Below are 25688 nucleotides of genomic sequence, written 5' to 3' on the forward strand. Positions count from 1 at the left end.
ATTAGCTCGGGCGGGCCAGACAGAAACTATCAGCTCATTCCGACCACATCCGCCCCTGGAGGTGAATATTCAACAGGAATTGATCTCCTTAATGAGAACACAGCCCGCACCACTTCGATGAACAACACTGGAATTTTAAACAGTTAATGATGACAGAGTTCAGCATGTGCCCACATGCGCACCGGGGGGCACGTGGGTGTGTGAGGACGTTGACACACAGATGGCCGGGGGCGGCGCTAGGCCAGTGCTGGGCCATGAGCCTTGTGGCACGTCCCGGAGAGCAGCCCTGAGCCGCTGGTGGCTGGAGCAAGAGTGGCCCTGCTCTCAAGGAAATCCCTTAAGGGAAGCGCTGGAGGATGTGGCCTTCACTCCATGCCCGTAGGACTGCCTGGGATGCTGTCCAGGACACTCTGTCCAGAGCCTGCCCAGTGCCCCTTGGCTGCGACAGACAGCCGTGGGACACCCCCCCTCCCCGGGATGATGAAGATGAATGCTGCGGTCCAGGAGGGCAGATCTGCCTTCCAAACAAAAGAGCTGGTCTTTTCTAAAACTTGGCTGGAAGGCCTCCTTCCCCAAACCCAAGGAACATAATTAAGAATAGGCTGAAATGGACAAGAAGGCGTGGTAATTGATTGTGGCCTTTCTGCCTGTGGCAGCTGCACTTAATTAACCTTTAGATTCAAATGTCAAGTGGTGTCTGCATGGGGAGGCTGGGCAGGGGCTGTCCGACCACACTCATCTCTGCTCAGCCAGGGGCTGGTTCAGAGGTCACCTTGGGACTGGGCCATCCCCATTCCCACCCAAACGTTGCTCATGTACGTAGAGTTTCTCCTCAGATCCTCAGGGTCACGAGAGCGTCCAGCACAGGGTGACACTGTTGCAGTCCTCTCTGTAGCTCTGAGTACTAGCGCTGGCCTATGGGAGTCCATCCTTGGGGTCTTCTCAGCCGTGCGTTCAGAAGGCAACCAAGGCACAGGCCCGATGCCCATGTCCAGACAACAAAGGTGGGATAGCCCTCGCTGGTCCTTCTGTCTCACGAGCCTGTGGGTCATAATCGCTCAGAGGAACATCTTTGAGAACAAAGCCCGGCGAACGTGGGGCCTGCAGGGGGGCACAGGGGTTGGGGTGCCGCGCACTCTTACTCAGCAAACCGCAGAGGCCGAGGGCCAGGCTGGGGCTCCCGGGAGCTGGACGCAGTCTGGCTTTGTCAGTCCTCCTTCAAGGCCTGACGCCGGCGGCATGACTTCAGCCGCCCTGTCTTTGAGGCTTGTTGCTGGGGGACAGAGCAGTGTGCCTCGGGCATACAGGGCCGGGTGATGCCCTGTGTCCCCGGACGCGCCCGCCCTTTGGGATCCGGCAGAGGCCGTTTCCGGCACAAGCCCAGTTGGGGCTCTTTACTGTCTGGCTTCTCAGGGGCTGGTGTGGAGCCAGCAGCAGCACAATGGACTGTCTGACCTCTAGATACAGTTCGGAGCACAATTTCTGTCTCTCTTCCTCCGATCTCACTGGTAATCTGGCTTCAAAAGAGGGTCAGACTTTTCTGACCTGCAGAAGGGCATGTCTGAGTCGACATGGGTTTTGAAGGTTGGTTGTAGTGTTTCTGGCTATGCTCTATCTACATATCAAAACAAGAAAAGAGAGAGAAAAAAGGAAAGACAGGCAAAAAAGGAAAGAAAAGGGGAAAGCACAGAAAAGAAAGAATGCGATTATTCACATTTTTTTCTCTTATTCCCTGCATGTTCCATTCCTTTTAGAATTTTTTCAAAAGCAACCCTAGTTATTAGACTCTTCAATAAGAGAGTAATTACTTTTACCCAAGACAGTTTTAGCAGGAATACAGTGGGTCCCAAGGAAGCGAGATCTCAGGGCCAGCTGGCTCCCCTCCTGTCACAGCTACAGTTGTCAAGAGTCCGGCACCCTTCTCTCCTTTTCTTTGGACCAGTCTTATATTTTCTGGGAAACGGAAGACTGTTCTTCAAGAAGACTCCTGGTCCGTCGTTCATCAATCGCTCCAAGAGTGGGTATGTCATTCCTCCTTCTGCTGGCAGTGCTGAGACGGGTGGGGTCAGCCATCTGCGGTGGTCCAGGGATAAAGAAAAGAGGGACGACGACTGCCCAACTGAAACTGACTGGTATCATAAATAAGGACTAAAGGACAAAAGTATCCTCTAAGAGGAGAGGGACCCAGAGTGTGGTTCTCAGATACTGAATTCCCTATGAATCACCTGGGAAGCTTATTAAAAACGCCTATCGGACTTCCCTGGTGGCGCAGTGGTTGGGAGTCCGCCTGCCGATGCAGGGGACATGGGTTCGTGCCCCGGTCCAGGAAGATCCCACATGCCGCGAAGCGTCTGGGCCCGTGAGCCATGGCCGCTGAGCCTGCGCGTCCGGAGCCTGTGCTCCGCAACGGGGGCGGGCCACGGCAGTGAGAGGCCCGCGTACCGCAAAAAAACAAAAAAACCCGCCTATCGCCAGGCGCCACGCTCAGAGATTCTCAGTGATTAGCTCTGAAGTGGAGCCCAGACATCTGCACTTGCACAAGGACACTGCGGTGACTCTTCTCTAAGTGGTTCCCGGGTCTTACCTGGACAGACGTTAGCAACACTCCTCTGAGGACATTTCTCCCATATAGGCCAGCGTGAACCACGACTGCAGGCCCAAGTATAAAGGATCCGAATGGGCTGTGCTTGCCAGTGTGTCTCAGTGTGTGTCGTCGTACGTGACGTGTCTGTGTGTACAGGCGTGGGGCACACGGGGCGTGCAGAAATAGGTTTTAGAGGCTTCCTCTTTCTCCCTTTCCTTTTTATTCACTGTGGCAGATACCGCAGGTGGCAGGGCAAATCTCTAAAATGGCCTCCGTGTGAGGTTTCATCCTAATTCCAGGTACCCGTGAATATGAGGACACGCCTAGCACTCCAGTGGTTGTGTTAATGTGACATGGCACAGCTGACCTAAGATAAGACCAGCAGCCTGGGTTTTCCAGGTGGGTCCAGTGTTATTGCATAAACCCTTAAAGCAGAAAACTTCCTCCAGCTGGTCAGAAAGAGACGTCAGGGAGATTAGAGGCACCAGGGGAGATTGGCTTGGAGGACGGAGGGTACCGCCTGCCAAGGAATGCGGGTGGTCTTTTGGAGCCAGGAGCCCGAGGAATCAGGGACCTCGGTCTCACCTGGACCTGAACTCAGACAACAGCTGAAGTGAGCATAGTTGCAGATTCTTCCCCAGAGCCTCCAGGTAAGAACCCAGCCTGGTCGACACCTTGACTTGAACCTTGGGAGACCCTGAGCAGAGAAGCTCACCAGCCCACCTGGACTTCTGACCCTCACGACTGTGAGATGACAAACAGCTTTGAGCCGCCACATTTTTGGTAATTTGTCAGCAATAGAAAATTACTATACGCAGGGAATATGAAATGAAGAAAATACTGCCTGTGCTTCCGGATCTCATCAAAACCAAGAGGCCAGCGATACACAACCAACTGAAATATGATGTACTGAGCATTTAGGAAGGAGGAGCCCCCAGAACTACGGAAAGCAGGAAGGGGTCCTACGTGCTCAGTGTGGCAGGAGTGACTCAGGCAGGGAGGCAGTGTCACAGAGAAGGTGGTGTAGGGCCTGGGTCTTGGAGGACATTAGTGGGGAAGGACACAGACAGAGGAGACACAGGACCAAAGGCAGAGTGGTCTGAAAGTACCTGTGAGGGGTGGGAAGGAAGACAGAGCCACCTGCGGCGATAGCCTGGAACAGGTGGAGAATCACACAGGTGCCCTTGGAAGTTAGGCAGTGGTTGGTGGAGAGGATTTACACATCCTGCCAAAGAGATCAGGCAGTACCCTGCATTGGCTGCGGGGAGCTGGAAGTTGGGAAGCACAGAGTGACTGATAGGTGTGTCTACTTGGAACTCAGGCACCAGAATTAATTATAATTGTGACCCCTGCCACACTCTCGCAGCTGTTAGGACCATGGCTTTGTCCTCATTCTCCCTCCCTCCCTCCTTCTTTCCTTCTTTCCCACCTTCTTGATACAATGCAAACTTTTGAGCATCTCCCCAACACAGAAGCCAGAACATTGACCTTGGTCTACCTGTGTGTATCCTCTCCTATCTTCCAACTTCTATCTGTTGATCAATTGATTAATCCATTACTCTATCATTCTGTCAATTGATCTATCTTGCAACATATCTACATGGTTTTGTCCTATCTGTGCATGTTTTTCAACTGTATAATATGGTTTAGATTTTTTTCTAATTTAGAAGATGGCATCATCCTCTTTGTCATCTTTTGTGTTTGTAATTGCCGTGCTCAGTTTCATCCCATGTGTTGTCTGTAGCTATATACCCCATTCATTTTGATCGCTGCCTGTTATTCCATTAAGTGAACGCACTTTTATTCTGCAAGTTCTGGGGATTTGGGAGGTTTGGGCAAGAGTTTTCTTAGTAGAAAACATGGCACCAGAACTGGGTTGGGGAAGAGGTCAGGCTGGAAACGGACAGATAAATTGGTCGTGATCAGCGTTCAGAATGGCTGGCGTAGGAGAGTTTCCTTCAACTCAGGTTGAAATATTAGACTCTTTTCTCCCACCGGACTTCCTGTGCCCACGCAGAAGGAAGCCTCATCTCCCTGAGCCATGCGGTCCGAGAGAACAGAGCAGGGCCGAAATCTCAAAGTGCAAGTGCATTCCATGCATCACAGAAGGAAAGCAATGATCTCCTGCATGGAAATACAGACGCCCTCAGCATCCTGCTGGTGGACGGACGGTGGCATTCGGATTCACTGTGAGCCTCCCAGCGCTGCTTCACACCCCCCTCCATGGGAAAGAGGCCTGTGATGGGATAACCGTCTTGAGATGGAGAAGCGGCAGGAACGGAAAATTTTGCAGCCTAACGGGCAAGAATTGAATACAGCACTGGGTTTTTCTGACACCGTACGACCAGCTCATCAACTGCTGCAGGTGCAGATATCCCCTTGCGGTTTCAGAAGGGTACAGGGCGCCTCACTGACTCCGGAGGGATGCTGCAGAGGCTGACACGCGCTGCTACGTGAATTTATGAGGTAGACCAGGGGGCATTTCTGAACATCTCTCTTTAAAAATATGTTACAAAAAAGGGTGGTAGAAGAGAGGGTTTTAATTTTTATTAGAAGTTATCCATACATTTAATTTCTTCTGTCAAGTGGACCATTATGCTTACAATGAGTAATTATCTTTGTCCTCCTAAAATACCTCATCTTCAAAGAAAATGTTTAAATAAAGCTTTGTTAGAATGCTTAGAGGTGCTGGGCCATACTGAGTTTCTTTTTAATGAAATGTGGCCTCCTTGTGGGGCTGGCCTGAATTGGATGCGTAGCTCATTTAAACTAGGTTTTTGTAATCCATTGCATTATTTTAAACATTTAATTTTTGAGGCATTGTACACTCACCAAAAAGTGATTTAGGTCATGACAAAAGGGAAGGTTCTTGTATTTTTTCCCAAATTCAAGAGAGGTTTTATCTTGCATAACTGACTGCCTTTTTCTTTGTGCAGCAGGGCTCAAACAGTGTGGGGGAAGCAAAGTCAGCTTCGCTGGGAAAAATGGTTCTAGTGTCAGCCCTACCGCCAAATAGCTATGTGACCAGGAGCCATGTGCCTGTTCCCTTGTTTGTACAATGAGGGGGTGGGTTACGTAACACTGGTGCAAATTCCTGTGGGAGCTGCCAGCCCAGTTCAGATGCAGATAAACATGCTAGCCAACCAGAAGTGAGCCATCTGTGAGTCTCGGTCAGGATGCTGAGATGCCCACGATGCTATGGGAAAGCCCGACTGCAAAATTTCAGGATTAGAAGATCTCTCAATTCCATCTTTATTTTTAATTTAACTAATTTAAACTATGAGTTAGTTTCTGCCATGTGCAACATGCAGCTGTATTAAAGAAAACTCTTCTTTGAGAGATGTTTACATTGAATTGTTTTACATTGAATTGAATAAACAGACAGATTCGCATTTCCCCTCTTTGTCTTACAAGTGCTTCCACCCCCAATCTTCTCGGGTTCTGTAGTGTGTGGGCTCTAGAAGTCAAGCAGGAGGTTGAGGTTGATGCTGAAGGCCTGAGATAAACACAGAGGAGGAGGATGATGGTGATGATGGTGATGATGGTGATGATGATTTTGTCTAGACCAGGGTTTCTCAAGCATGACACTACTGTTATTTTGATGCAGATAATTCTCTATTGTCGAGGGCTGTCCTGTGTCCTGTGGGATGTTTAACAGCATCCCTGATCTCTACCCTCTAGATGCCAGAGAAATTATATCTCTACTCCCAGTTGTAATAACCAAAAATGTCTCCAGACGTTGCCTAGTGTCCCCTGTGGGTCAAAATTGCTCCCAGCAGAGAACCATTTGTCCAAGACCAGGTGTCAACCAACTATTAGCTTGTGTTCCAGATCCGGCCAGCTCTATTGGAACATGGTCATGCCCATTTGTTTACAGATTGTCTCCGGCTGCTTTTATGCTACAACAGCAGAGCTGAGTAGTTGTAACAGAGATTGCATCACCCACAGAGCCTGTATGTTTACCATCCAGCCCTTACAGAAAGGCTCGTCAGCCCCTGCTCCGAGCAATACAAGGAGGCAAGTGCTTTCCCTACCTGGCAGGAATAAAGTATAGCTCCTTAGGGGGCAGTGAGGGATGCAGGGGATGGAGGTGAGTGGAGGAGCAAGGAGATCCCTGGCAGCACGAACAACGATGCGACAAACACATCAATCTTGTACGGAACTTGGTCAACTTCTCTAGAAGCTTTCAGGGCATGCTATTTTTTTAAAAAATATTTATTTATTCATTATTTTATTTTTATTTTATTTTTTTTTTTTCTTGCGGTACGCGGGCCTCTCACTGCTGTGGCCTCTCCCGTCGCGGAGCACAGGCTCCGGACGCGCAGGCTCAGCGGCCATGGCTCACGGGCCCAGCCGCTCCGCGGCACGCGGGATCCCCCAGGACCGGGGCATGAACCCGCATCCCCTGCATCGGCAGGCGGACTCCCAGCCACTGCGCCACCAGGGAAGCCCTATTTTTATTTTTTATTGAGTGTAGTTGATGTACAATATTATAGAAGTTTCATGTATACAACCTAATGATTCAAAATTTTCAAAGGTTCTACTCCATTTATAGTTATTATAAAACATTGGCTACGTTCCCTGTGTTGGACAATACATCCTTGTAGCTTATACAGGGGAGGGTAACATTCACATGGGAGACTCTTTTCTGCTTTCTTGGGAACAAAGGACAGTCAGAGTGTCTTTCTTGCACTGACTATTCTTTAAGTCACTTTAATTCAAAATAATCACTATGTCCAAGTGGCGCCTTCTGGGGTGGCCTGTTCTGCTTTCCTTCATCTCCATACTCACTCTGCCAGACTCCGGTTTCCTTTAACAGCATGGTTTCAAGAACTCTCTCCGTGTTTGGCTGCTCTGTTCTGAACACAACCAGTAGCAGTTTATCTAAAATTTAGATATTTCTAAATTCTAAAATTGTCCAGATACAGCACTACCATTCATGTTTCCTAAATTTGCATTGACTTTTTTTAAGTCAATTCAGGATGTGACCTCACTATGAACTTATACTGCACCAAACCCCCCGTGGATTTTTACAAAAGCTGCAGCTTAGCTACTCTGTTCTCTTCTTCTATTTTGCAGTTGCTTTGGATCCTAGGGCTTGGCTTTCTGTTTCCCTCTCCTTCATGTCAACTTAGTAAACTCAGCACATAATTCTAGCCTCTTGAGACATTTTTGGTTCCTGTTTTTGTCTTCCTATTTATTTACTCTTCCACCCAGCTTTGTGTCATCCACAGATTTTGACAAGTGTGTTTTTTGTATCTTTGTTCAAGACACTAATGAAAGTATTGAATAGGATAAGGCTAGAATCAGAGTCATCACTGGAGACCTCCTTCCAGATTGCCAGTAAGTCAATCATCAGAAACTTATGGTCACGGTTATTAAATTAATAACAGACTCATGCCATTAAATGATGATCCAGTCTGTATTTCTTTATTGTGTTACAAGGATACTTTAATGACTCTTTAAATATTTGAAGGCTCTTCCACCTCTTACACGTCTGCCTAGAATCTGCTTCTTCTTTGTTTGAGTCAGTCACTCGCCTAATCCATTTAGCAAGTATCCAAGAATACTTACCCTACATCAGATGCTCCTCTAGATGTGGACCTACAACACGGTGCACTGGCAGCTCTCCTGTCAGTTAGCGTCCCGAGGGGTAGAAAAGGCGTGAGGAAGGCTGTGATGGGGCCCGGAGAGGGGAACTGCTAAGCCCCAGGATGGGGGGAATTGGAGGTAACTTTCAAACTGTCTCTTGCAGAGTGAAAAAGAGTATTCCAGGTAGAAAGGGTGGAGTAAATATACAAGAACACTGAAGCAGGGGCAAGGCCATGTGACGCGGTAGTGTGCATTGCAGGATATGAAAAGGGGCTGGTGGGCATTAGCTCTCAAGCACCTGAGTGTCTGGACCTTTTGCCATTCTGGGCATGCTGCTCTCAGTGTCCTCGGATGCTGGCATCTGGCCCTGAACCAGCACTTCGTATTGTCCGCCTGGTACAGGACAGAGTGGGCTGATACCTTTCTGGGGCTGGACGTTACTTGGCTGAAATCAATCAACTGGGTTTTTTGCACTTTGACTGTTAAACCCAGTTCACCGACCTTGTATCAGCATAGTTGACTTTTAGTTTAAGTACCAGACTTCCTTCGTGTGCTGCTGGTAATAGCAAATGGTTACATTTGGACAGACAGTGAGCATCTTTTTTTTTTTTTTTTTGCGGTACACGGGCCTCTCACCACTGTGGCCTCTCCCGTTGGGAGCACAGGCTCCGGACGCGCAGGCTCAGCGGCCATGGCTCACGGGCCCAGCCGCTCCGCGGCATGTGGGATCTTCCCGGACCGGGGCACGAACCCGTGTCCCCTGCATCGGCAGGCAGACTCTCAACAACTGCGCCACCAGGAAAGCCCAGTGAGCATCTTTTTTACTCCAGTATCTAGTGTTTCTCACCTTAACCAGCTCTTGCAAATGTGTATGTACTGTTACATTTTTGACAAGTGCGTCTCTTCTGTTTACTTACAAAATTTGAAGTTTTGTGAGATCAGGGATTATATCTATATATGGTAGACACAATGTTCCTTTTTTTGTAAAAGGGTAAAAAGTAAATAAATAGTAATCTAAATCATTGTTCTGTATTAAATAGAACACATCAGAGCATGCTTTTAATCTCATCAGAAACTTCCAGACATGCTGACTCTGGTTAAATAACCAGAACTTTTGATGGAGATGTCCAGATAGCCATCAGTCCATGTCAGAAAATCATCCATACCAGTGTACTTAGCAATGAGGAAAATTCATCTAGTCTTCTTGCTGTGACTCCTTAATCAGGCACGTTTGTGTACAGATCATTCGTGTTGCGGATATCTTAGGGTGGGTTCTGTGGAACTCTGCAGAGAGTTTATTTGAGAGCGCTCCCGGGAGCAAAACCTGCAGGAAGGGAGGGAATCGGGAATGGCTGAAGAGAAGGATGGATTTTACTGTATTTCTACAGAGACCCCCATCAATCCTGAAGGAGACCCTGGAGCTGAGATGGCCCTTTGGAGTCCCCCGCAGATGAGGGAAGTGTGACAGATCTTTGTGTTCCCACACAGCCCAGGCCCTGGGAGTGGGCCACCCCCTTGAAGGGAGGTGACCTTAGATGAGACAGCATGACCTCAGATGAAGCAAAGCGACCTTGGATGGACAAAGGTGGCTCCGTTCCCCTGGGGCAGTGCCTAGGCAGGGGGCAGCAGGTGGGAGCCTCTACAGCCGGTACTTCTGGCAGCTGGGAAATGGCTGTCTGTGTCCTGAAGGGAGACTAACACTTCCTGGCATCCACACACCAGGAAAGGAAAGCAGAAAGGGGATATCCTCAGAGCAAGAGCTCACGGAGCTCTTCTGAAATCCTGCTCTGCTTTTGATTGGAATGTTTTTTCACCACCCATTTCCCGTTTCCATCCTAATTGTTCACCAGCCAGCAGAGACGGAAGGTAATCAATTGTCAACTCCCTGTGATGCACCCACTCTCTCACCGTGAGTTACAAGTGGCTGATCTAGAATCTGACCTTAATTCTGAAGCCAGTGGGATGGCCCAGGGCTTCCTTGGACACTGGTGCTGTTTTTGAGCTGTATTCCTTCCCAAAGACTGGGAAACTGAAGAGCTTCAGTAGTTGGTGAACTCAAGACCAGAGAGCATGTGGCCATACTATGGGATCCCAGTGATGTGATGATGAAACCATGCAACTCAAATTGGGACTTGAACCTTTTAACTGAGGTCACACACCTGGTGTCAGGACTTAATGAAGCTCAGCTTCTTGGGTCTCAGTGGAGAAAGAATTCAGGGAGAGACAAAGTGATAGATAAGAAGTGGATTTATTCAGAGAGACGCACATTCCATAGACAGAGTGTGGGCCGTCTCAGAAGGCTAGAGGCCTGGAAATACTATGCCTGGTTAGTTTTTATGGGCTGGTAATTTTATAGGCTAATGCGTGGGAGGATTATTCCAACTATTTCAGGGGGAAAGGGTGGGGATTTCCAGGACTTGGGCCCCTGCCCACTTTTGGCCTTTTGTGGTTAGCTCTGAACAGTCATGGCACTGGTAGGCGTGTCATTTAGCATGCTAATATATTACCATGAGTGTGTAATGAGGCTCAAGGTCGACTGGAAGTCGAATCTTTTGCCATCTTGGATCTAGTTAGTTCTAACCAGTTTCTGTCATGTCCTATGGCCATGTCATTCTTTTAAAGCTTGTGCCCTGCCCCTTTCCCTCCTGTTTCAATAACTCTATTGATACAGTGCCCTGTGCACTTGAGGTACACATGGGCACGTGTCTGCCCTCGTGGAACGCTCTGCATTGCCACGGAGCTCAAAAAACATACAACTGCAGTAGCTCCCGAGTATAGGCCAACATATGCAAAAAACTATAACCCATTCTCCCCAGAATCCTTTGTTCTTGGATAGAATTGCCATCCGTGTACCAATAGGTAAAAATCCAAGAGAAGATCTGGACCTGAGAAGACCTGCTGTGAGTGCTAAAATGTCCATGCCGAGCGCCTCTGCTTCACGCTGCACGGGCGTGAGTCTGTTTCTATCAGACACTGACATTTTTTCCAGCCTAATTTCTGTGTCTTTCTGTGTGCCTTTTATTTCAGTAAAAGATGAAAAACACAGAACGAAACAAGCATGTGTGTTGCAGCTTCCCCCAGCAGTTCCGAAATTCTAAGCTTTAGCGATACCGGGGCTCCAACCCCTTCCTTTAAATGCTAAGTCCCCTACTTTGCCTTCCAAAGGAGCAGAGAATCTGTCTGCCGGACAGGTTCATTAGCAAATTAATAGAATAATCAGCAGGGCTTTGTGTGCGTTTTAGAGATAAAAAACTGGTAACAGCATTCTTTGACTCTTTAATGGGCTGATAAGCGCCAAGTATCTGCTCCTTGGCGGAGCTAATCACGCAGATAACGGAGGTGAAATCAATCCAGAGTTCTGCTGAGGTCACTTACGGCTGGAGCTGTGCTCTGCGGAGGCTAGAGGATGCAGGCCTTTCGAATATAATAACAGGGATGAGCTCAAAGAAAGGGAGGAAGGCAGGGCAGGCAGCCCCAAACTCTAAAATAAGCTGCGCTGTGCTGTGCGGGGTAGAATCCACAAGGCCCCCATCTGCGGGGCCGCGCCCTTAGAGGCGCTTTATAATTTCGGGAGAAATGCTTTTGGGATATGTCTGGTCTTGAACTGGTGTGACATCTGATCTGAAAGTTGGGAAAGTGAAGGACTTTCCTTCCCCTGCCTTGCCTCCTCCTGTTTGAAATTAAGTGAATATGACTGCTTTTGAGAGTGAAGGATTCATAGTTGAGCTATTTTGCAGACAATTATTAGGCAGGTCTCCTGCTCAGCCTGCAAGCCCCGCCCCACCCCGGGGCGGCCCCTCGACAGGTAAACGCACGTGCCTGGGGTCCTCCCCTCCCCTCCCCTGTCCAGGGATGTTGGCCCACTTTGTGTTTGGCCACCTGCAGGGCACTGCCCAGGCCTGGGTGGAAGGAAGGACCTGGGGACACGAGTAGCCCCCGTGTTGTGCTGTCAGGACAATGTAGTCTTTCACACCTCATAGTGCAAAGAGGTATAGGGACGATTCCAGTAGGAAAAGCGACGGCGGGTTTGTGATTTCATTCTAAGCTTAACGGGAAGCCACTGAGGGTTTTAAGCAAGGGGAAAGCATATGTGGAAGGCAGCTCTGCACGTCATGGATGAAAGAGGAAGGGGGGCAGAAGAAGGCAGCGGAGAAGCACAGCAGCCCAGGCAGGGGGTGAGGGCAGAGTTCGATGGATTCAGAGCAGTGGAGGGAATGGGAAGGACCAGGCATTGCAGAGAGAGCCCATAGACGTTAGTGAGGGCAGAAAGGAGACAGAAACATCACAGACCCATGATTCCTGCCTCGGGGATGGAATTCAGTCCATCTTTACTCCCAGACAAAGGACGGGTGCAGTGGAACAAAGGAGATGTGGTCTAGGTTCCGGGTGCCTGTCCACTCGAGGCTCCAGTGTGGACCAAATCCATGGAAGGCTAACGTCAGCTAACATCAAGGGGGCCTTGAAGCAAGGTGGGAGCACAGGTGCCCTCACCCGCTGACGGGTGGAGCAGAGCTGACCCTCCGTCCGGCATGCACCATGCCTGTGTGGCTCCCACGGGAAGGTCCTAGAGGAGCTGCGAGGTGCAGGCAGCATGACACAGTCAGGCATCCGTAGCCACAGAGGGCAATTCCAGCCTGGCCGCTGCCTCTTCCCTCTACCTGGCTGTCAATTGCAAATGATGGACAGGATTCCAACTGCCTCTGAGGAGAGCGCAGAGCCATTAATAAAACATCAACACCACAGGAATCCGAAGGAGCCAACAACTAAAATAAAAATTAAACAACAAGTCAGAGCTACAGCAGAATCACACTTTCTTGCCTCCCTGGGGTCTCTAAGGAGACAGTTATGCCCCAAGAGGTGTTGACTATGGGGAATGACTTTCAGTAGCGGCAGATGGAGGAGGCTTCAGATGAGACAACAGAGGAGAGAAGGACCCCCTCTGGGGGACGCCTGCTCTATGGAAATGCGTTGGCGCCCAACTTCCTTCCAAACCGGAACGCCGCTGAGCGCCCCTGGTCTTTTGCCCCTTCGTCTTCTCCTCTCCAGCTGGCTTTTCCACCCAGCCTCAGTGGGGTGAGGGTTGTATGCCAGCTTCATCAGGAGGTGAAAGGGCGTGGAGTGATCTACTTCCTATGGGGCAGGTAACGGGTGCCACCCACCTGTACATCCAGAATGATGCTGACGCCTGTCAAAGGTGGGGGGCACGGACACGAGGCGCCTGCAGAGGTCTGCTGTGTTCATTTGTCCATCTCTCGCAGAACTTTTGTTTTGTAAGCAGAGCAAAGGACACTCTCCGTTGACCCCCTACTCAGACTTCAGTCTATGCTGTGGCCTCCAGAAACATAGTCAAGAGTTAGAGACCTTAATTCTCTATAAGAAGCAAGAGTGTTCAGTGTTTTCCAAGTTTGCCCCCGAGAAACAAGAGAAGACAGTGGTAGGCTGAAAATGCCCCCCAGAGATATTCACACCCTAATCCCAGGGACCCAGGGACCTTAGTTTACATGGTAAAAAGTGTTGCACAAATGTGATTGGAGATTAACCTGGATGAAGTGGGCCCTAAACAGGACCACACATCCTTATAAGAGGGAACAGAGAGAGATTTTAACGACACAGAGGGGAAGGTGATCTGAAGACAGAGCAGAGAGATTTGAAGCCGCTACTCTTGAAGGTTGCAGTGATGTGGCCACAAGCCAAGGAATGTCAGCAGCAAGCAGATGCTCAGAGAGGCCAAGAAAGGATTCTTCCCTGGAGCCCCAGGACAGAGCCTGGGCTCACTTGGTTCTGGCCCAGTGATGCTGACTTCAGACATCTGGCTTCCAGAACTGTGGGGAAATACATTTCTGTTGTTCTAAGCCACCAAGTGCATGCTCATTTGTTACAGCAGCTGCAGGAAACTTATACAAGAATCAGCAGAGACATTTTCCCAATTTAAAGAAAAAGTGAGTTAATAGACAAAATTTTCTTTGTTTTCTATTGCATTTTTCTTCTCACATCTTTGGCATGTTCTGGCATCCCCAGATGAATGGAGAAATTGTACTCGATGTTTTATGAATATCAAAAAAGGCACTGTGACTTGCAGGTCTCCTTTTCTCCCATGGATGTAGAGAAGATAATACCTGCAACTCCTGGTGGTGTTTTAATTCAGATGAGATCAGGTGTTTGCAAGTACTCTGTCCAGCACCACGCAAAGTGTGAGCATAAGGTCTTATCAGGTCGGTTAATTTATGGAATAACCTACAATCAACCAGTCAATCTCCCTTCCTCCTCCTTCTTCACTTCTTCATCTCCTTCTCTCTCTCTCTGTCTCCACACACATACAATTACCTATGGAAAATAATTTTATATAAAGGTGAACAATGGCGTTATAATTATGTCTTATATTTGAATAACATTTTGTCATTTACTGAGAACTTTCACATCCACCATCTTATCTAATCCTCACAACAAACACCCCTGTGGGTACACGGAACTGGCATCACCATCCTCATTTTGTAGGCGAAGAAAGCAAAGGCCTCCGCCATTGGCGTGTCAGAAGGCTACGGTAGAATAACGTGGTAAGCCAGCATTCAAATACTGATCTTCATGAGGACATGAATGAAGGACTGAAAAGGCCCCAATCCACTGACCCCCGAATGAGCACTTCACATTCCTACAGACCAGAATCGAATCCTTGCCTTCCCTGTGTAGCTGTGTGACGTTGGTCAGTTATTTAACCTCTGTGGCATCTTCCTCCTCTATCAAACTGAGATAATAGTACATACTTCATCAGGCTGAGTGCATATTTGATAGAATAAGCTAAGGGAAAAACCCTGGATCCATTCCTGGTCCCCACAATTCTCCTTTCACAAATACAGGTTTGTTTGCTTGTTTGTTTGAAAGAGTTCAACCCCAGGCTTAGCCTCTGACCTATTTATTTCATCCCTCTCAAACAACTTGTATCAAGTTTTCTCTCTTTCTGTTTGTGAAAAGTAAAGTTGCAATCCCAGCTACTTCTCACTTAAAAGATGGAATTCATTACTTATGACTAAAAAGACTCTCATGACAATGATCGCACCACATTGAAGCAAGAGCATTAGGAACACCAATGGGCAGATGTTGAGGGTCCCTTTGCTCACGTCAACCTCCCCCTGGAGGTCAGCTGACACCGGGGGTCAACAGTGTAGTGCTCTGAGGATGAGGTGACTGTGGACCCCAGGCTCTGATTGCAATATCTTTGGACGATGTTTGATTGAAGCACACCTGGAGACTTATACTCAAGACGGCCCCGGGCACTTGCTCTTCACTGATGACACTAAGTCCGTGTCGTGGCCACCCTTCCACCCTCCGAGCAAGTGGTATGATGGCTCGGGGTTGGCCAGCAGGGAGAGTTTGTCATGGGCTGCTGCTATTTCCTGTTTGGTTACAACCAGCGGCCATGGTGTTAGGGAGAGACTGAAGTTTAATCCACACAACAGCGGAGTCCAGATGAAACACATAGCCCTCACTTTTACCTTCTGCTGAAACTCCCTTTTGTCAATTCAGCCTAAAAGCCAGTCTGGTTTTCTTGTTATAAAGGTTCACTCTTAGGAAAAAAGGGAGATGTTTCCTCTCAGGAGCATCGGTGTGTGTGTGCCTGTGTGCCCCGTGCGTGTGTGTGTGCGTCCGTGTGTAAATGCAGGCATGCGTGTGCTAAATATTAAAATAAGGATTCCACTCTGTTGACCATAGTCGTTAGTTTTTCATTGTTTTCTTTTTAAGGATCCCTGTCTAACGATTCCACCCTCTTTATCCTCACAAACATTTTTTTTTTAAATTTTAATTGCATGCCATTGGCTTTTCTTTGAATGAAATGGGACTGTGGTTTTTACATATCTTCATGACTTCTTCTCTTTTCTGGAGTTGTGCATATTTCCTGGAGGATTTTGCTAGTATGAGGAGTGACAAAGCCCCCTGCAATTGTAGATGATGGATGACCCCCCGTAGACACCTTGAGAGCTGACATAGTCCAACATGGGCTGCTATCAAGTACTTACCTTGGTCAGGGATATTTTATAGCAAATTTGTAGTTCCAGGTTTGTATTTGGAAGTGCTAGCACACCTTTCTCTTTTGCCAACTTTAGTTTTCTTTTTGTGTGTCATTAGTGATGACACAGAGGGGAAGGTGATCTGAAGACAGAGCAGAGAAATTTGAAGACGCTACTCTTGAAGGTTGCAGTGATGTGGCAGTGTGTGCGGTTATTTCATCTGGAGTTTTATGAACTCAGGACAGCACCTCTCAAATTTTGCTAAATAATGCAATGGATTGATTCATTGGTTCTGGGATGGGTCTAGAAATCTGCATTTTTGATTCATTGGTTCTGGGATGGGTCTAGAAATCTGCATTTTTTAAACATCTTTATTGGAGTATAATTGCTTTACAATGGTGTGTTAGTTTCTGCTGTATAACAAAGTGAATCAGCTATACATATACATATATCCCCATATCTCGGCCCTCTTGCGTCTCCCTCCCTCCCAGCCTCGCTATCCGACCCCTCTAGGTGGTCACAAAGCACTGAGCTGATCTCCCTGTGCTACGCGGCTGCTTCCCACTAGCTCTCCATTTTACATTTGGTACTGTGTTTATGTCCATGCCACTCTCTTACTTCGTCGCAGCTTACCCTTCCCCCTCCCCGTGTCCTCAAGTCCATTCTCTCTGTCTGCGTCTTTATTCCTGTCCTGCCCCTAGGTTCATCAGAACCTTTTTTTTTTAATTCCATATTTATGTGTTAGCATATGGTATTTGTCTTTCTCTTTCTGACTTACTTCACTCTGTATGACAGACTCTAGGTCCATCCACCTCACTACAAATAACTCAATTTCGTTTCTTTTTATGGCTGAGTAATATTCCATTGTATATATGTGCCACATCTTCTTTATCCATTCTTCTGTCGATGGACGCTTAGGTTGCTTCCATGTCCTGGCTATTGTAAATAGTGCTGCAATGAACATTGTGGTACATGACTCTTTTTGAATTATGGTTTTCTCAGGGTATATGCCCAGTGGTGGGATTGCTGGGTCGTATGGTAGTTATACTTTTAGTTTTTTAAGGAACCTCCATACTGTTCTCTGTAGTGGCTGTATCAATTTACATTCCCTCCAACAGTGCAAGAGGGTTCCCTTTTCTCCACACCCTCTCCAGCATTTATTGTTTCTAGGTTTTTTCAAGATGGCCGTACTTATGGGTGTGAAGTGGTGCCTCATTGTGGTTTTGGTTTGCATTTCTCTAATAATTAGCAATGTTGAGCATCTTTTTCTGGGGCTGGCCAACTTCAGTTTTCATTCATCTGGCTTCGTGAAGTACCCACACAGGGAAGGTGGCTCCCCAAGCTGGTGGACTGAGTACAGTCAGGCTTCCCAAATGGTTGCATGTGAGGTAGGTGTTCTGTTCTAGGAGGTCAGGATACTTTGGAAGAAGGAGGGAGGGGCTTAGACTTCCCTTATGTCTGCCCAGATATGGACCCCTGTCTCCTTTCCACTGTGTTGCCAAGGGAACCACCCTCAAGCTCCACTTCTGCTATCTGGTAGCTCTTTCTTTGGGGGGACACTCAAGCTGTTTAAAGCCAAGCTGACAGCCTCCTTGGCTCCCGAGTTCCTGCCGTTTCTGATGCCCACCTCTGTCTGCACCGCACTGGCAGGCTCATGGCAGCGTGCAGAGCTATAAGAAAAACCTAAATTTAAATGTTAAAGAACTTTTGTTTATTACTGGTGGCATTTCCCCCCCCCATTTGTCACTTGGAGCAGAGCTGTGACTCTTTTAATATCAAACAAATAATAAGCTCCCTGTAAAGTGATTTTTCTGACAAGGAGCTCAATATATTAAACTTTATCTATATTTTAATAGCCAATTTCACACCAAACTGCCTTCTTAATAATGTATTTACCACCTGGGGATATTATTCCAACCCATCTGGAAAGAACTGGAAATTAAGCGTCCCTAAACTGAGTCTGTGTGTGCTGTACGCTTGCCGTAGAAAACAGCGGTGCCATTGCTGGTTGCGCGGAGGATGAGAGGGGTCCTCCCACCTGGGGAGGGTGTGATCTGGAAGAGGAACGATAGTAGGTTTCGAGCCATGCGTTCCTTCTCCAGAGGCAAAGCTCATTCCTGGGATGAACTGAGAAGAGCTGCTGCCCGGCGAGGCAGGGCTGGTGGGAACAAGAAGCTATCCCACGGCATTTTAGAGAAATATGGACTTCCTTCACTGCCAACTGGCGGCTAGCTGGCTTGGGACAAGTTTCTTACGGGTTAACCTGTAGTTTCCTCTTCTGTAGAAGGAGGGGGATGGCTGGATGCCTTCAGAGGTCTTTCGTGTGTATAAAACTTGTACGCACATGGGCGGCTCGGGGCTCTGTCCTGAAAGTGCTTTATCCTTCCTCACCGTAAAGTGCACTGTTTGGAGGACTGTTGCTTTGCTCTGATGGTTATTAATACCCATGACAATTGACAAAGACTGAGAGGCTGTGTAGACACTAAGGTGAATGAAGAACCCTTGGAGTAGACAGAAAATCTCCACTGGGGGGCTGTGAACAGGTGGCCATATGGACCAGTAAACACAGGCTCCCTCCCGTGATGAGAGGGAGAAATGACCAACCTGTGTCTAAGGTACCGTTGAGTGAGTGCCCTCAAGTCATTTAGAGTTAGCAAGCACTTCCTGACCCGCAGCCCGCTGGGGAAGGCATCAGCAGCCTGCCTGTGATGCACAGCAGCCTGTGATGGTGAGAGAGTTCCGAAAGGGAAGGAAAGTGGCAGAGCAGGGGTGGGGCCTCCTCCTTGGGGACACAGGGAGGATCACCAAGGAGAGTGGGTATTGTACCCATGTCGTGAAGGATAGACATGTGGCCACAGGACATTCGGGTCAGAGAATGGACCTGTGCCCAAGCCCAGCTCTGTGGACTCACAGTGAAGCAGGAGGAAGGGGCTAACTAGAGGTCATGGGCACGCTAGTTCTGGGTCCCAATTTGAATAGAAGGCGGAGTTCTGGTGTGCGCTAAAACCAGCTAGGTTTCAAAGGGACCGTGGAGAGAAGAACTGTTTTGTTTCCTTGTGAATCTGAAGACACAACATTTGTGGGCAGGGTCACCCTGGAAAAAGTATCTGTGGTGGATACAGGGCAAGATTTCAAGAGTGAGAGAAGCAAAGACTTCCCGGGCAGGCCAGTGGTTAAGATGCCACACTTCCAATGCAAGGGACACAAGTTTGATCCCTGGTTGGGGAACTAAGATCCCCCATGCCTTGCGGTGCGGCCAAAAAAGAAAAAAAAAAAGAGTGGGAGAAGGAGGCAACTTTGTGAGGGATGAATTGAAACTTGTGGGGAACACACAGGCTCTTTGAAGCAAACAAAACAGGAGGAACCTGATGTGCCTCCAGTGGGCCAGACTGGCCAGGAGCCTTCTCTCCTGAGATCCCAGGGTGGGATGGTGAGGCGGGTCCCCCCACCCCTCCTGCTGACATCCTGCCTGGCTCCCTGCTGTCTGAGAAGCAGAGAGCCTGGAGGGTCCCTTGCGGATGCCACGTGCACGAGCCCAGCACCGGAGTCCCCAGTCAAGTCCGGGCTGTGCTGAGCAGAAGCGGATGAGAAGAACAACCTTTCCCAGGAGGACAGCCATTCACTGGTGTTCGCCTTAGAGGGAAATGCATTGATTCACCAGGACAGAACAAAAGGCTTCCACCGGAAGGGAGAGTCTGATGGGATGTTTGTTGGCTTGGGATGATAGCAAAGCCGCAGAAAAGCCAGAAAGTGGTGGTATCAGGGGACTGCCCTGCCTCGTCTTGTGTCTGTCGCCTTCCTGGGGCCCTGGGGTCACTCAGGTGCCGGCATGTGTGTGGTGAGAGTGCAGGAGTGATAGCTATCTCCCAGGTCCTGGGGACCCAGAGTCCCAAATTAATCAGCAAACAGGAAGACTAACCGTGACAGGCAGGTCAAGGAGGAGAGGGGTGAAAGGCTCCTTTAATCCTGCCATTGGAGGACGTGTCCTGCTGACAGTTACCTGGGGACCCTGAGACACCAGATTCCCTAACTTAATCAGACAGATAAAGGCGGCGCCACGGCTGAGGCCACACCAGGAGCCGAGGGATAATAGGAGCCGGCCCTCCGGCTGCTGCAGAGATAATAAACTATATAAAAATCCGTCACCGAGCGATAAGTGATGAATTAGAATCAATTACATGTTTAAAATAATAGACATCCCGGCTTCTCTACTGCCAGTGTGATTGCCTGAACTGGCCTCAGCGGTAGTAACAGAAGGATGACTCCGTGATGCCATCTACACGGGTGGATGGGAAGCACGGCCGAGACAGACCTTTCCGGCCAGATTGTCTGCTTTTTGGTGAAAGGGAAGGAAAATACACTGAGCGTCGCAAGCTGAGTTTTCATCTTAAGCCCCCTCCCCCCGGTGAGTGGAGTTTGTCTTCCCATCCCGTGTGCTGGGACCGAACCAGGTGGATAAGGAGGTCTTGGGCAAGGCATTTCTCCATGCCTTTCTTTTTCCAGGAGTACAACACGCGTAGTTGCCTAATCTATGATGAGGATTGATGTTTGTTAGAAATACGCCAAGGTCCAGGTAGAATCATCCAGAATGAATGTGTAGCAGTGAAGAGAGATTTGGGGTGTTGGTTGAAGGAACAAACCTAATCCCATTCTTCCGTCTTGTCCCCTCTACTCCCCTACCCCCTTTCTTAATCATATGAACACAGCCAATATTTGAAAAAGAGAAAAAAAAACCCAAGAGCTTTTAGCTTTTTTAGCATTTTGGATTCTAATTCTGACTTTCCACATTCTCTTGTATTATTATTACTGCTACTGCTACCATTTGGTAAGAGCTTTAGCCCCTAGATCCAAGTTCTCTCTATAAACGTGACAGTCACAGCGCATCTGGGTTGCCATTTCCTCCTTCCTCCTACTGTCTACCTAGCAAACTCCTCTTCATGCCTCAATACCCAACTCATCCTTGGTCGCCTTGGCAAAGCTCCCTCTGACCACAATTTCCTGCAGGCATCACGTGCACCAGTAGACAGTAAAGCGATGGTTACTTAGGGGCTTGGGTCTCATAGGCAGCTACTTACTAACTGTGTGATCTACAGAGAATTGTCTCTTCAAAGTCAGTTTTCTCAGCTGAAAATTGGTATTAAATTAACAGCATTCAACTCCCCTGTTTATTGTGCATGGTAAATGAAATAAGGCATGTAAAGTGCCCGTGTCTATTACGTGCTCAATGGATAGTGGTTGTTGATGTTATTAAAGCTCTTTCTTACTCTGCTCTCTTGGTTTGATCACGTGTCTGTATCATTTACAATAATGTGAGTGTCCCGAGGGCAGGGACCCTGTTCCATTCAGCTGCTACCATTCCAGCACAGAGTACAGAGGCTGATGTCAGGTCTCCTCCTTATTTCCCTTGGGGCCATCAGGGATTGCAAGTGCACCTTGACGGAAGGAAATCCCTGCCCCGCCTTTACCGCATGGGGACCACCCCCTCGTGCACACCCTTCTCCCAAGCAGGGCTCCGGCCCTTCCCTCTTCTCTCCTTTGTTCCTCCTCCAGTGCACTCAGGCTGACCTGTTAGATTTAGTCTTTTGTGTGGTTCTGTATCAAAAGTTTAATTAGAAAATCGCTCCTGGGCTTTTTAATAGCCTGAGTTCTGGCCGCACAGCCCTGGCCACAGTCCCGGGTGCGTGCCGGCTGTTCGTGCAGGAGCGCACCAGCCGCTGGGACGCACTGGGACTCCCGCCCTGAATCTTATTTACATTCGGACTAACAATAGCTCTGGAGCCTGGCTATAAATAATTTCTGGGGAAGAGTTGTCTAATTAAACGTGTAGCAGCAAGGAAAGTGCTTTAACCACAAGGCTGGTGTCCTAATGAACGTAATCACTGGATGGGGACAGCTTAGGAATCACATCTAGACATGTCCCTGTGGCGGCAGAGACATGGAGGGAAGAATACTTGGAGAGAACTTCCAATCAATATTTAATTGCGGAGTGTATTAAACTCATTAGAAGGCCTCTTTTTCCTTCTGTTTTCCCACACCCAGAGGTAGAAAGGATTTCCAAACGCAGGTTTGCGGGGTGGCCTCAGCCTCAGATCCAGTGCAAAAGTTGTCTGCAGGCTGTCAGTACTGAATAAAAATGATCCGAATGTAAAGGTATGACTTAATAAGTCGTGGCATGCGGTCTTGATAGATGCTGAATTTAAAGAAAAAGTTGGGTGCCAAGTTGTATTTCAGTCTTTTTCTGCTAGTCTGCTGTATTTCTAGACTCTAGTCTCTTGGAGAGCAGGGGCTGTATGTGGGGTGTTCGGCCCTTTCCTAGTAAGGAGTCGGGACAGGGTGTCTTCTCCCCAGAGTGAATGATGACAAGGGAAGGGCAGCTTCCCGACGGCTGTCTTCCTGGAGGACAGTCCTCCTGGTGGCACCCAAGCTGCCATTAGCCAGCCCAGCCGGGAAGGAAGCAAGCCCAAGGCAGCCACGCTTGCCCTGCGTCATTAGAAACAGACAATGGAGCGTCAGCCTGATGGAAAAGGACAGAATCAGGACGTAGGGTCGTTCTCTCTCCACCTTCCTGGTAGCATGCTTCTGAGGACAGAAACAGTTCCATGCCAGGTAGAACAGCACAGCGTCAGACTCCTGTGTAGGGAACAGAAGAAATGCATGTACACACAGATTCTCATAGATACCTATAAACATGCACATCTAGAGGACAGATACGCATGCACACTCACTCTGGGTAACATGCATGTTGTTGAAACCCAGTCACACCAGTGTCCTGACTGTGTACATGGAGCTGGTGAGGGTGGGTGCCTGCAGAGGAACCCTGCTGAACCCAACCGTGCTGACAGGCCAGTCGTCATACCCCACTGTCCCTCCCATGCACCGGGTTTAAAAAACAAGTGTGGGCACCAGTGATTAATCTAATTCGCCACTGGATGTCAACATTGCTCTAGCCAATTAGGGAACAAATAGAAATCCCGATATCCTCTGTCTGGCAAAAGAAAAGGTTGATGTGCTGAGAGTGTGAGTATACCTGGGGCGGGGGGTGAGGATGGGGGTGGGTGTTGGACACCCATTCTCTGATACAGCCCGAAAGGGAAAATGATCAGATTCTAAATTCGTCTTCTTCTCATCACAAACACCAACTTCTTCAACGCTCCGTATTCCCTTTCCCCATTTATTATTCCCCTCAATTAACACTTCCTAATCAGCCACATAATGTGCTCATTTGTTTTACTTACTGCCTGCCTCTCCCGCCGGCTAGAACATAAACCCCATGAGGACAGGGAGATTTTATCTTTGTTTCTCGTATGGTACCCCTGATGCTTAAAAAACCGCTTGGCATAAAGTAGGTATTGAATAAATATTGGTTTGGAATACATAAATGAATAAGTGAATTAATGAGATTCGTTCAATAAATACGAATGCAGACAGAGACATTATCTCAGTACCAGTGGATGTTCTGTTTTCTTTTCTGAGTGATGTCTCTATGGCTAGAGAAAGGGGCACAGAGGCAGATGCCTGAACCCACAGAATAGCAGGTTTGGCAGAGACTTCGAGGCAAGCCTGTGCGGGTTCATCTAGTTTAATCATAGCTCTGTTTCTACCTTGTTTTGTGGACTTGGAAGAAAGGCAGCTCCCCAACCCCTGCCCCGAGCCGAGCCGCAGCTTCCTTGTCAACACAGTGGGATAATCGTGATAATTTTGGCCTCACCCACCCTTTGAGAATTGTATCAGATGGAATGTCAGTGTTAGTTCACAACGTGTTTTTCCCTAACTCATATATACCAGGTCCTCCCCAGCCCTCCACATACATGCTAGAAACCGAAGCTCTATAACCTCCTATTGATAATAGAGATATTATAATCCTTTTTCAAATATGAATATGGAATTTATAAACCTTTTCCAAATAATTCACTTAACACAAAGGCCTTAACTGTCAAGGTAAACTACAATGAAAACGGGATCAGAAATCAGTCTTGGGGTAGGAAATAAACAGTTTGTCCATCCCAGGACGTGAAGGGATTATAAAAAGAGCCTTTGCTTCAGAGGCGTGAGCCTCTGCTGCTGTTTTCTCTTTCTCCTATTTTAGGCAAATATCGAAGGACCGGGCTGCCAGAGCAGCTGAGCTAGCATCCTTCCAAATCCATATGTTTAATTGTTAATAAATAAATTAAGCAAAAAATAGGTCTGCAGTGTAAAACCCTTTCAAATTATTTACTGTGCTGTCACTTTGGGCTCACTGATGCTTGCTAATATTTCAAATTTAATGATAAGCCCCATTTATAAGCTAACTAAGACATTAGCACTCTACTGGCAGGAAGGTACAGGGACACCGCTAAGGTAAGGTGAAAAATGCATTATTGAATGAAATTGAATTAGTAGATTTTGTTCTATTAGTGGCTTATATATTGCGTTTATGAAAATGAATACAAATATGATCCCGGCAATCTTTCCACTGAGAAAATGTCACTGATAATCTGACTTCACTCCAACTCTTTAAAGCAGATGCCGGACGGAAATTGATGTCTTAGTCTCTTGCCAGTCAAAATATTTTCTCATCTGTGGTTCTAATAATAACCAAGTTGTGGAGAGATGACTTCTCTGGAGCTCTGGCAGGTGTGAAAAAGGGTGTCTGGTGTGAATTACTTGTGGCCTTTTCTCTTATGGCAGTACTTTGAGCAGTGGGTCTCAGAACTGGGTGGCACTGTGCTCTGCTTAGCTGTCTGCATTACGTGTTCCGAGAAAGGGCAGGACTTGGGATCATATACCCATGGGTTCAGTCATACTTACACCATTGATAAACTGCGTGCAGTCTATTTTTTTAAACACACCTCATCTCATTATTTCTCCCAATAACTCCATGCTGTTCATTACTCTTATAGTTTTCATTTTTTAGACAAGGAAATGGAGCTTCGGAGTGCCTGAGCTGGTTGCTCTCGTTCACACAGCTAATAACGTGGGTTCTCTGAATTCTCCATCTTCCTATCCTTACAAGGGAGATGATGACACTGCCTACCTCCTAGGGGTGTTGTAAATATTAAATGAGGTAAAGATTTCAGTGCGCAGACATGTATTCAATACATGTGAGTCTGAGCTCCCTGTTTCAGCCTCTGCCTTTCTGGATAGAATCTTGGAAAGGACATGGCAGGCTGGTGAACAGAATTTTCTTTTCTGGGTCGCCCAAGTAACGTCTCTCCAGACTGCAGCTGTTTCCTATGACAATAAGGAAAGGGAAGCAAGCCCGCCCTTGCCCCTGAGGCTGTCGAGAGACTCCTGTGAGCAGCACACAGGTGCCGTACAAATAGAAAGTGTGGTCCTTAGTACAGGGGATTGTTCCCTGGATTCTGTGCTGAGTTGCACTGACAGAAACACGAGGACAGGAGGTGCCTGAGACCACTGCCGCCAGGGCGTTTCTTTATGGTGAGTTAGGACTTAACGATGAATGCAGGTGCCTGCACCTACGCTACCCCTCCACCCAGCAAGCGGTGCCTGAGATTCTTGGACAACATCTC

The sequence above is a fragment of the Delphinus delphis genome, chromosome 8 (genome assembly GCF_949987515.2).
Source record: "Delphinus delphis chromosome 8, mDelDel1.2, whole genome shotgun sequence".
Taxonomy (NCBI): Eukaryota; Metazoa; Chordata; class Mammalia; order Artiodactyla; family Delphinidae; genus Delphinus; species Delphinus delphis.